This window comes from Cryptomeria japonica, chromosome 8 (genome assembly GCF_030272615.1).
Source record: "Cryptomeria japonica chromosome 8, Sugi_1.0, whole genome shotgun sequence".
NCBI classification, from domain to species: Eukaryota; Viridiplantae; Streptophyta; class Pinopsida; order Cupressales; family Cupressaceae; genus Cryptomeria; species Cryptomeria japonica.
Genome location: NC_081412.1, coordinates 214031143 through 214041458, shown reverse-complemented (window position 1 = coordinate 214041458; position 10316 = coordinate 214031143).

Below are 10316 nucleotides of genomic sequence, written 5' to 3'. Positions count from 1 at the left end.
AAGTAGTCGGTTATAGAAGAAAGGAGTCACAGAGTTAAGTATACATCAAGCTGTCTACTGAGTAACGTTCTATGTCTATCGAGCAACAAAGAAGGTATACCAAGTAATCTGAACTGAGTAGAAACATGTTACTAGATTCAATGAACTTAGACACATACGTGGAAACATGTTACAAGAATCGAGGAACAGGGAACCGTTATCACATAGGAAATTGCACTTCAAGATTTTGTATGATTTTGAGGAAGTTTATCCAATGAAATAATTTCTATGTTTATTCATTCGATGAATCTTGTTTGTAAGATCGAAGCATGAACAGATCATCATCCTAGCGATTTACTTATACAGAGTGACTTGAGAATCAAAATGAGAGACATGTGTGATAGAAGAGTTAAAAGGAAAATCATAAGAGGACACATTGAGTTGTGATTGCTACGACTGATAGAGATATTCAGAGGTCACCGAGAAAGTTTTCAGAGAACAGTTTAACTGACAGAGTAAACAAAAGGGTTTACCGAGTTGATTTATCAATTACCGAGGTATGCTATGAGCAAGATAATTTCATATTGAGCACATAGAATCTGCTATAACATTTCAAATGTAAAGTTACAGATATTTGTAAAGATTTTATTGAATCATTTGAGTTGTAATAGAAACCTTTAACAGGGTAAAAGACTCTAACAAAGTCTATAAGTTGTAAAGCCTTTAACCAGGTGTAGCATTTTGTATAAGTGTTGTAAAAAGCTTTTAGCAAGGTAGATCTAAAGATCTTGATACTCCTAATAGGGTAAGCTATCAAAAATAGCTAAACATGTAGCTCTAACCAAGCAACCTTTATTATTGCAATAGTGAAGTTGTGGGTGCCATCCCCACCACAGTTTTTCTCTCTAACAAAGAGTTTCTATGTAACAAAAATATTTGTGTTATGCAGTGAAATGTATATGAATTTTATTTCTATAATTATGTGTTAGCTTTATATTATGAGATCAGCAGTTTACAATTTATGTTTATCAGTAAGATTGTTTTTGGAGAAAAGTTTTGAAGTACTGATTCACCCCGCCCCTCTTAGTACATTAGCTTTCCTAGATGGACCAAACAAAGCCTTCATCATAGCTAACTTTAGGATAATGGTAGGACATTTTTGAACTAATATCAAATGAAGAACCTCATGAGAACCTATTGCCCCCTCCGTTGTTTCCCTTTTTGGAACAAAACCTCCTTGCTCTAGAGAAATAATTTTTGGTAAAAGTTTAGCCAATCTCAAAGAAATCGCTTTTGCGAAGATCTTGTAGAGGGTATTACATAAAGCTATAGGATGAAAATCTGCAAAACTTTTAGGGTCCTCCTTCTTAGGTATAATGACTATAAGATAGTATTCATTTCCTTAAGGATCGACCTATTTTGTCTAGCTTCCTCAAGAGCCAAAAAACATCCGGACCCACAAAATCCCAACATTTTTGAAAGAATAAAGGAGTGAATCCATCAGGCCTAGGTGCCTTGTCTAGATTCATAGAAAAAACATCCCCCCTAACCTCTTATAATGAAAAAGGAGACATTAACATTCTATTATCATCAAGAGAAATTAAAGAGGGAGTGTGAAATGAGATATTATTAGAGACATCATTACTTTCAGATGAAAGTAGATTCTTAAAAAAATTAACTGATTCACTAGAAATGTCCTCTGACTTAGAAAGAATATTCCCATGACAGTCCTGAATACAAGTAATCCTACTCCTATCCCTTTTCATTTTAGTGGTAGAATGGAAAATTTTTGTATTTTTATCCCCATCAGCTAACCATAACTCCCTAGATTTTCATCTCCAATATAACTCCTCTCTCACCAAAATTTCTTCTAACTCACACCTAAGAGACATAATTTCATCAAACACCCTAGAACCCATACCATGTAGAATCACATGCCTATTCAATACCTCAATCATATCCGAAATATTGTGCTTTTCTTCAAAGATATTCTTAAAATGTAGAGAATTCCACTCCCCAATATTTTTCTTTAAAAATTTGATCTTCTTAACAATCTAAAACATTCTAGACCCTCTAACAAATGGAGCCTCACCCCACCATTGCCAAAGGAGGGTTAGGAAAACAGGATCCCTAAACCACATGGGTTCAAAATTAAAAGGTAATTTATGAGAAGATCTATCTTTTAAAATAGAGAGGGAGATAGGAAAGTGATCTAACCTTGACAAAGGAAGGATAGAAGAAAAATACTCAATATCTAAATCAAACCAAATGCAAAAAAGTAAAAATCTATCCCATCTCTTCTTAATTTGAGAGAAATTCTTCCTCATGTTTGTCCATGTGAAAAGACCATTATTTGGCTTACAATCAAAAAGAGACATATCAAAAATAAATGCATTAAAATCATCCATAGATTTCTTATTAGGACAAATACCCCCTGTCTTTTCACTCGAATCTAGAATTGCATTGAAGTCCCCCCCCCAAAAAAAATAATAAAAGAATAATCCCTAAGGGGGGATGACACCCTTATGAGTTCTCGCCAAAGGCTACATTTAGCCAAAACACCCAAGGGGGCATAAATATTAAACGGCCATACTTTGAACATAGAATTTTTGTAAGACACTAATGATAACATCCAATTAGGAACAAAAGAAACCAATTCTACATCAACAACAAAATCATTCCATAAGTGGTGGTGGATAAAATTTATAGGAGTATATTTGAATGTATCTATGGTACTGATTATGGACTAGCTGCTAAAGAAGACTTCAAAGACAAGTGGAACTTCTCTACTACTACTACTAGCAAGAAGAAGGGAAGAGAAGGTCTCGTTTGGTGTTTTCCTCCTTAGGGGTGGATTAAGGCTAACTTTGATGGGGCCTCTAAGGGGAATCTGGGTAAAGCTGGATATGGGGCATTCTCAGGAATTTTGCTAGAAGTTGCTTAGTGGCAGTGGTTGGTCCTTTGGGGAGTCAAACAAGTCATTTTTTCGAAGCCTCAACTACTGTGAACACCTTAATTATAGCCAAGAATCTTAATCATGATAAAATATGGCTTGAGGGAGACTCACTTAATATTATTAAGTGTTTGAAGGGGGAGTCAGAGCCATCATGGTCAATTGGAAATATTATTATGAAAGCTAGGGAAATTATTTCTAGTTTTTAAGATATTATAATTCAACATGCCTTTAGAGAAAAAAATATGGTGGCAGACTGTCTGGTGAACCTAGGTGTTAATTCTAATTCCCAAATGATTTGGCATGTGGAAGATGTCAACATAAACATTAAAGAGCTCCTTATAAAGGATAGATATATGGGGAAGGAAGGATCGCATAATCATGACAGAGAATATGAATAATGTATGCCTTGATGGAAAGGTAATTATTACCTAGCAAAGTGTCAAATCCCCAACCATTTCTTATAATACACTACACACTTTGTGGGTCACCCAGTTCAAAACCTTGAGTAACTGAAGTGTTGAGTTTGCAGAGGAACGGAGCTGATAATCTAAATTTGAAAATGGGAGGAGATTTAAGGAGGGAGGAACTAGATAATACGTCAACATCGAAAGCAATGTCAAAAGTGTGGGCGAAGCTGGAAAAAGGGTCCCTCATAAGTTTTATGGAGAAGCTAGTGGATTATGACAAACGTAGGGTAAATCTCGTCGTTTCCAAAAATTTTGAAAATTGGTGTAATGGATCCTTTAAACTTTACGGGGTTAAGTTCAAGTTGGACACGGTCCTCATAGCTACTATGACTAGCATGCCCCATACTGGGTTTAATTTTTTTAGAGACCTTAAAGTATCCAACAACGTAGTTAATCTCTTCCCGTGGAAGGAAAAAGAGAGGGATAGAATTGGCAAAGCCACAGGGGGTTACTATGAAGCTGCTAATATCAAGAAAATCTAGGGCTAGGTTTTGAATTCTATAATGGAATATATCACGGTTGAGGGCCAATTCTCCAGGGCCCACACCTACCACTTTGTTCTTTTAAACCATTTTAGACATGACAAAAAGGTATCCCTGCCCTACTACCTTTTCATGTCCCTCTCCAAGTTCCTTAATAAACACAGTAAGAATCCCTCAAGTCTGGTTCTCCATTGTAGGCTTTTGCTATGCATTTATGAGCAATGTAAAACCCTCACCCTGCTGGAAAACAAGAGGTTATCCGCCTCTCAGGGGAAGAGAAAGATGGAGGGAAGCGATTTCGGCAAGGAGAAGGTGTCTTCTAGCAAAAAAAGAAAGAGTTCCCCTAGGATGGAAATAGAGAAAATTGAAAAAGAAGGCAGTGAAATGGAGATGGATAATTTCAATGGTGAAGATAGCCAGAAAGATGAGGAGGTGGGTATTCAGGAAGAAAGTGGTGACAATGAGTCTGACAATGAAATCCCAATCCATAATGACTGCCCTAGCAAGGACAACAACCATCCTATGGAGGATGTGGATTACAAGGATAATGAGGAAATAGATGTGAATTTCGAGAGGGAAAGGAACAAGGAACCTCAGAAGGATATGACTAAGGACAGTTTAAGCAAAGACAAGGAAAGTGCGGATAAAGGGTTATTCCTAGATAACCTTAAAAAACTCACTGAGGTGAGACTGGATTATGACAGATGGACCTATTAACTCTTCAAGAACCTGGAAAAAAGGGGGAAAAATATGGATGAGAAGAGGGAGAATGATGACAAGGAGCTGATAAAATGGAAGCAGGATATGGATGAGAAGGTTAAATTGCTGGAAGAAGGGAGAGAGGCCATTTAAAATTAGTTGGGCATTATCTCGAATATCCTATCAGCTATCACTAAAAACTTGGAGGATATTACTAAGGTCTTTGATCTTACCAGCTCTCCTAAACTGGTGGTGGAACTTGACATGGATGACGAGACTATCCAGATTGGTAGTGGTGAAGCTACTCCAGTTGGTGGTGGTGCTAAGAGGACCAGGGTGAGTGTCAAGAAAGTTGTGGCTACTTCTGCTAAAGATCTCACAAATCTCAGGGATAACATCAAAGATTTGCATGGGATTAGTAACACCCTGGCTAATACCTTGAAAAAAATCAATTAGTTTCTCTTCTTGGGTCTGGCTGGTTTTGCTGGCTTTGTGGGGCTTTAGTTGGAATTCTATGGTTTTCTGCTGGCTTTTTGTTGGCCTATTCCTTTTTGTCTCTTGTTGTTTTTTCTGTTAAGCTCTATTTGTAAAGGGTTTTGGGGCCCCTTCAAAACTCATTTTTACATTAATCAAAAACAAAATCATTCCATAACAAGGCCAAACCCCTCGACGCCCTAGAAGTCAGACATGACAAGAATTTCCACCTCTTCCAAGAGGAAAAAACTAACTCAAAATTCTCCAAAGAGAGCTTAGTCTCTTGAAGAATACCTCTATCCCACTTAACCAAGTCCTATTGAGACTTGATCAAGCATCTCTTGTTAGGGGCATTTAAGCCCCTAACATTCCATGAAATAATCCTCATTGCCCTCGAGGGGAGGTCGACACTCCCCTCTTTTCATCCTTAGGGGAAGAAATATTCTCCCCAAAGATTTTATGTAAGCTCCTCTTAACAGCCACAGATCTAGTGACCGAAGGACTAATTAGGCACTTCTTTTTCTTTTTGATGGAACTTGAGCAATGACCAATGTTTTTACCCTTGTCCAAAGACAAGGTTGAGACCTTCTTAACCCCGAGAGAAGCAGACAATACTTGTTGAATACCTACATCAATTTCCAATTGAGTTTTACATTTTTTTGGAGGTCTACCCTACCCGGAGAGACAATAGGGATAGGGAATTTCATCTCAACTTAAGAAATAGGAGGGCCTAAAGGAGAGAATGGCATCTTAACTGAAGGTGACTGAGGAGAAGACACCAATCATTAGGGTTCCACTTTATTTAAAACATCCCGGGCAACATTATTATTGAGAACCTCAAAAGGATTAAAGGAAGGGGAAAGAGGCAAACTCTTATGAATTAAATTCAAATCATTCTCAATAGAACACACAATCATATCTGAAACCTCCTCATCTAATTGATCCTTGTACTATTGAGAAAATGCTCAACTTGTTGAACCATATGTTCATCTAGAGAAATATCTAGAGGCTCTTGAGGCTTTCCAAACCCCAGATTAGACTTACTATATGCTAACTCTTTTGCCTTCTGAATTAGGAGAGCATCATCATGACTTAAGGGAGTAGACTTAATAGGGGAATTATCCCCTACACCTCCATTATGTTGTGGAATATTCATCTAAGCACCATGCCCTTCTAAAGAACCAGAAGCCTTATCACCTATAATGCCATCTAGCCCACCCTCTTGAATAAAATTACAATGATTGGGACCTAGAGGGGAGGGAGGACTTTTCTGACCAGATCGTAAAGAATTACCACCCTAATCCTGACAACCATACTTAGAATTAATAACCCCCTCTAGTCCTACCTAATTTAAATTGTTCAAAGCACTCTCCACCTTATTAGAGGAAGCGTTATGGATATATTGATCAACATTGTTCCCTTGGGGACCCTCCTTTGACTAATAATTAGAATCAAAAGAGACATGGATAGAAGGAGCTTTAGCAGGAATAGGATTCACAGGGACATCAAAGCCACCCTTAGTATATGTAACAGATTTGGAATTATTACGAAAGTCCAAGAACAAAGGGGCATCCACAACAATCAGATTTTGAATAAGGTCATTATCCAACTTGTCAATAGATTGTTTCCAAATACCCTCATTTGACTTGATATTACATGCCTTGGCATTTTTTATGTTTATGTTGTGATTGTCATTGATGGACACAAACTTGCTTTGAGATCACTTTTTGTATGTATGAGTAATGCTCAACCGGTATTTGTTCCAAACCGGTATTGCATTATAGTCTATAGGCTATCGGTGTTTTGCAGAAAGTGTTTACCAATCTCAAGTGGTATGGAGACCTCAAGCGGTTCGAGGATCTCAAGCGGAGTGAAGAAACTGAAGTGGCAGTTATCATTTTCCCAGTCTTCATTTTTGGACAACCGATAATCGGTAAAGTTGTATGAATCGGTAATACTCTGTGATAGTTACCAACTGGTATTTTTGTGATGAGTTACCATCCACCAACACTTTGATGGTGATTTATGTCATGTTATCAAATGTGTCTAGATGTAATGAACCTAGGAACTTGAAATGTAATCCTATTGGACCGACATGAAATCAGATTCCTTTTTAAGGACATCATGTCTAGGGTTTTTTGGTGGTTGATGAGTTTTTTTATGTGTGATCTTAGTTGAGAAGATCAAGTTTGTGTGTTGTAATAGAGTGTGGATTTATTGAAGATTGAAGTAATGCTAAAATGCATTAGTAATGAGCTATCATGGATCTAACCAAGAAGACTGTTCTATTTGCTAGATCATTCACTTGTTGATTACTCACATCTTTGACAAGTCGAAAACCCTTAATTAGGTAGGCCCAAAAAAGCCTTTGTAAATCCTCTAACAAGGTGATTCACATTTGTGGATCTGAAATCCTCTCAAAAGGTAGTCTTTAATTGGACTTATCCCCTAACAGAGATTGAGGTTCCTAATAGGATCTATTCTGGTAAAGAACATTGTATGACCTTAACCAGTTTAACCTTAACCGGTCTGGTTACTATTCTGCAGATAGTTACTTGTGAGTTTCTTCTCACCGTGGTTTTTCCCATTTGGGTTTCCATGTCAAAATATCTTGTGTTATGGTGATTGTGCTTCTATGGGTGAATGCCTTACTTGTTGTTCGGTTTACATTTGTGTTAACCATTTTTTTAGTTAAACTATTATACCAGTTTACTGCTAAACTGTTAAAGTGTTTTAGTTCAGTATTTTTTGGTATACTAATTCACCTCCCCTCTTAGTATTCATCAATTGGTATCAGAGCCAACCTCTCTACAAGTTTAACCACATGGAAAGAGATATTGGGGAATACACTATGAGGGAACTTACTCATCGGCTCACTCAGTCTGAGAAAGCCTGTGATGAACTCAAAGTCAAGTATAAAGCCTCTCTGGCAAAAATGAGAGAGCATGCTAAGAAACTTATGGAGCTAACTAAAAACAGTTCCTCAGATGAACCAGACATGGATGCCCTAGTTGAAGAAGTTGAAAAGTTGAATGAGTCTAATGCCAACCTGAGAAGGGAACTTGAAGGACTAACTATCAGGATGTGTCAAGAGCTTGAGAACCAGAGAAAAGATGAAGATCTGGTAAAAGACAAAGATCATGAGATCTCCAAGCTGAAGCAAGAAATCAGTGCACTTACCACTCATCTCCAAGAGAGCAAAGTGGAAAAAGAGGAAATGCAAGGTGAAATAAACATGGCTATTTCTAAGAATGCAACCTTGAAGGAATCCAATGCTGCTATTGCCAAAGAACTTATTGAGTCAAAGGAAATACTTGCCAAGTTCAATAAGAGCACTGTCAAGCTAGAGCAGAAGCTTGAATCAGCTAAACCGGTGAAGAATACCACTGGAATTGGTTTTTCTGGTTATGAGGAAGGTGAGACCATTGGAGAAAAAGATGTAGCATCAAAGAAGCAACTGACACCAAAGGATAAAGGTAAACAAAAATTCAAACCTGTTTGCTTTAATTGTCTCAAGGAAGGACATACTATTAATGTATGTAGAAACAAGGCTTACAATAACTTTCCTTACTTTCTAAACAATAAGCCTAGATTCAATAGATTCAATGGAAATTATTATGCATGCAACAAGTCTAGGCATAGAGTATTTGAATGCAGGTCTGTCATGCACACCACCAGAAGGTATCCTCAAAGGAGTCAAGGAGTCTTTCTCGAACCCTCTAGGAATCGGAATCCAAACCGATTTAATACCTATAATCATCAATCAGGAAGCAATGGCTATCAAGCGGTAACCGGATGGAGAGAAACCTATTTGATCTATCATGGTAGTGGCCACACAGCTACAATAAACAAAAGGAAGAATGGAAACATGAATAATGGACCTTGGAGAGCACCTAGAATGATTTTCTATCATTGCAACAAACCGGTCAACAAGATTATGCAGAATGAGAAAGAATATATCGGATGATATACTGGTCACTCCAGAAGGAAAGATTTATGTTGAAAGTATTCAAGCAGATATGAAGAAAACCTGGAAGAAGAAGCCAAAAGAAGTATCTCAAGAAGAACCGGTTTCTGCACCTAATGTGGAAGTCGCTGAACTGGCAAACTAAGCAACAAAAAAGCTTAGGCAGAACAAATCGGTGAAATTTTTTGAACCCTCGATTTACATTGGTAAAAGACCTTAACCAATATGCGATATGTGTCAATTGGTAGAAGACCGGAAATTGTAAAAGATAAATTATGGTTTATGCCCTAATAGTGGAGCATTTATTATGGTAGGTGAAGAATTCATATAAAAAGGATTTTCAAGTCATTTTCACTTATCAATTTTCAAGTGAAAAAGTTTTCAAGTGCAGAACGACAAAAGGTGATTTGTCTTGCAATTCAGAGAGATTTCAAAACCCTAAAGAAGAATCTGAAGATATCATCAATCGGTCAAGTGTATAACCCAAAGAGGTAATCCAGCAACTGAAGTGGTGAGTGTCAAAGCAGAAATTACAAGCCCTAAATCTCGACATTCAAAGCTATTTCTCGAGTTTCTCTATTTATCATGGCTTCAACATCTCACTCTAGGTCTAGTGCACCCGTTGATTCAGTTGATTTCATACAACAGAAGGTAAAATATAATGCCCTATCCCAAATTCCTGCTGGTGTTATAGTAGAGGAAGGTATTTCGGATTACATTGACTATAAAATTGAAGACCTAGGATCTCTAGTGAATTCAACATCTTGGAAAAGAAGAAGCTTCACAATGCGGTCTATTTCCTTGAAGAATTCTTAGATGATCACATTCATAGAATTTTAAGCAGAGTGCATGGTGACAAAATGTATTTAGAGTGGACACATGACATCACACCGGAGAGGATTCATGTCGTCATCGATTTCTGTAACATTGGGGAAGTGCCAGCCCTAAGGAAGATTAGCAAGACTGAAATGACTAAGCTCACCAGTTTTGTGAGCAACCAAAGGGGAATGACAATCAATACCATCAAGGATGATCTAGTCAAGTATGACTGCATGGTGATAGGTTACCAAACATTCTATGCCAGCAGGATCAACTCTGTCTCTGCTGCAGCAGTAAATGTTGGGTATAGGATGATTATGGAAGATGTCTCATTTGATTTATGCACCTATAGACAAAGGTAACTCCTGGTGAACCTGAAGTCAATAAAATAGGACAATGCCTTGAGATTTAAATTCATACAACTATTGGTCAGATTATTCTTCTACTTCCAAGGCTACTTTCCAAGAGTCAGT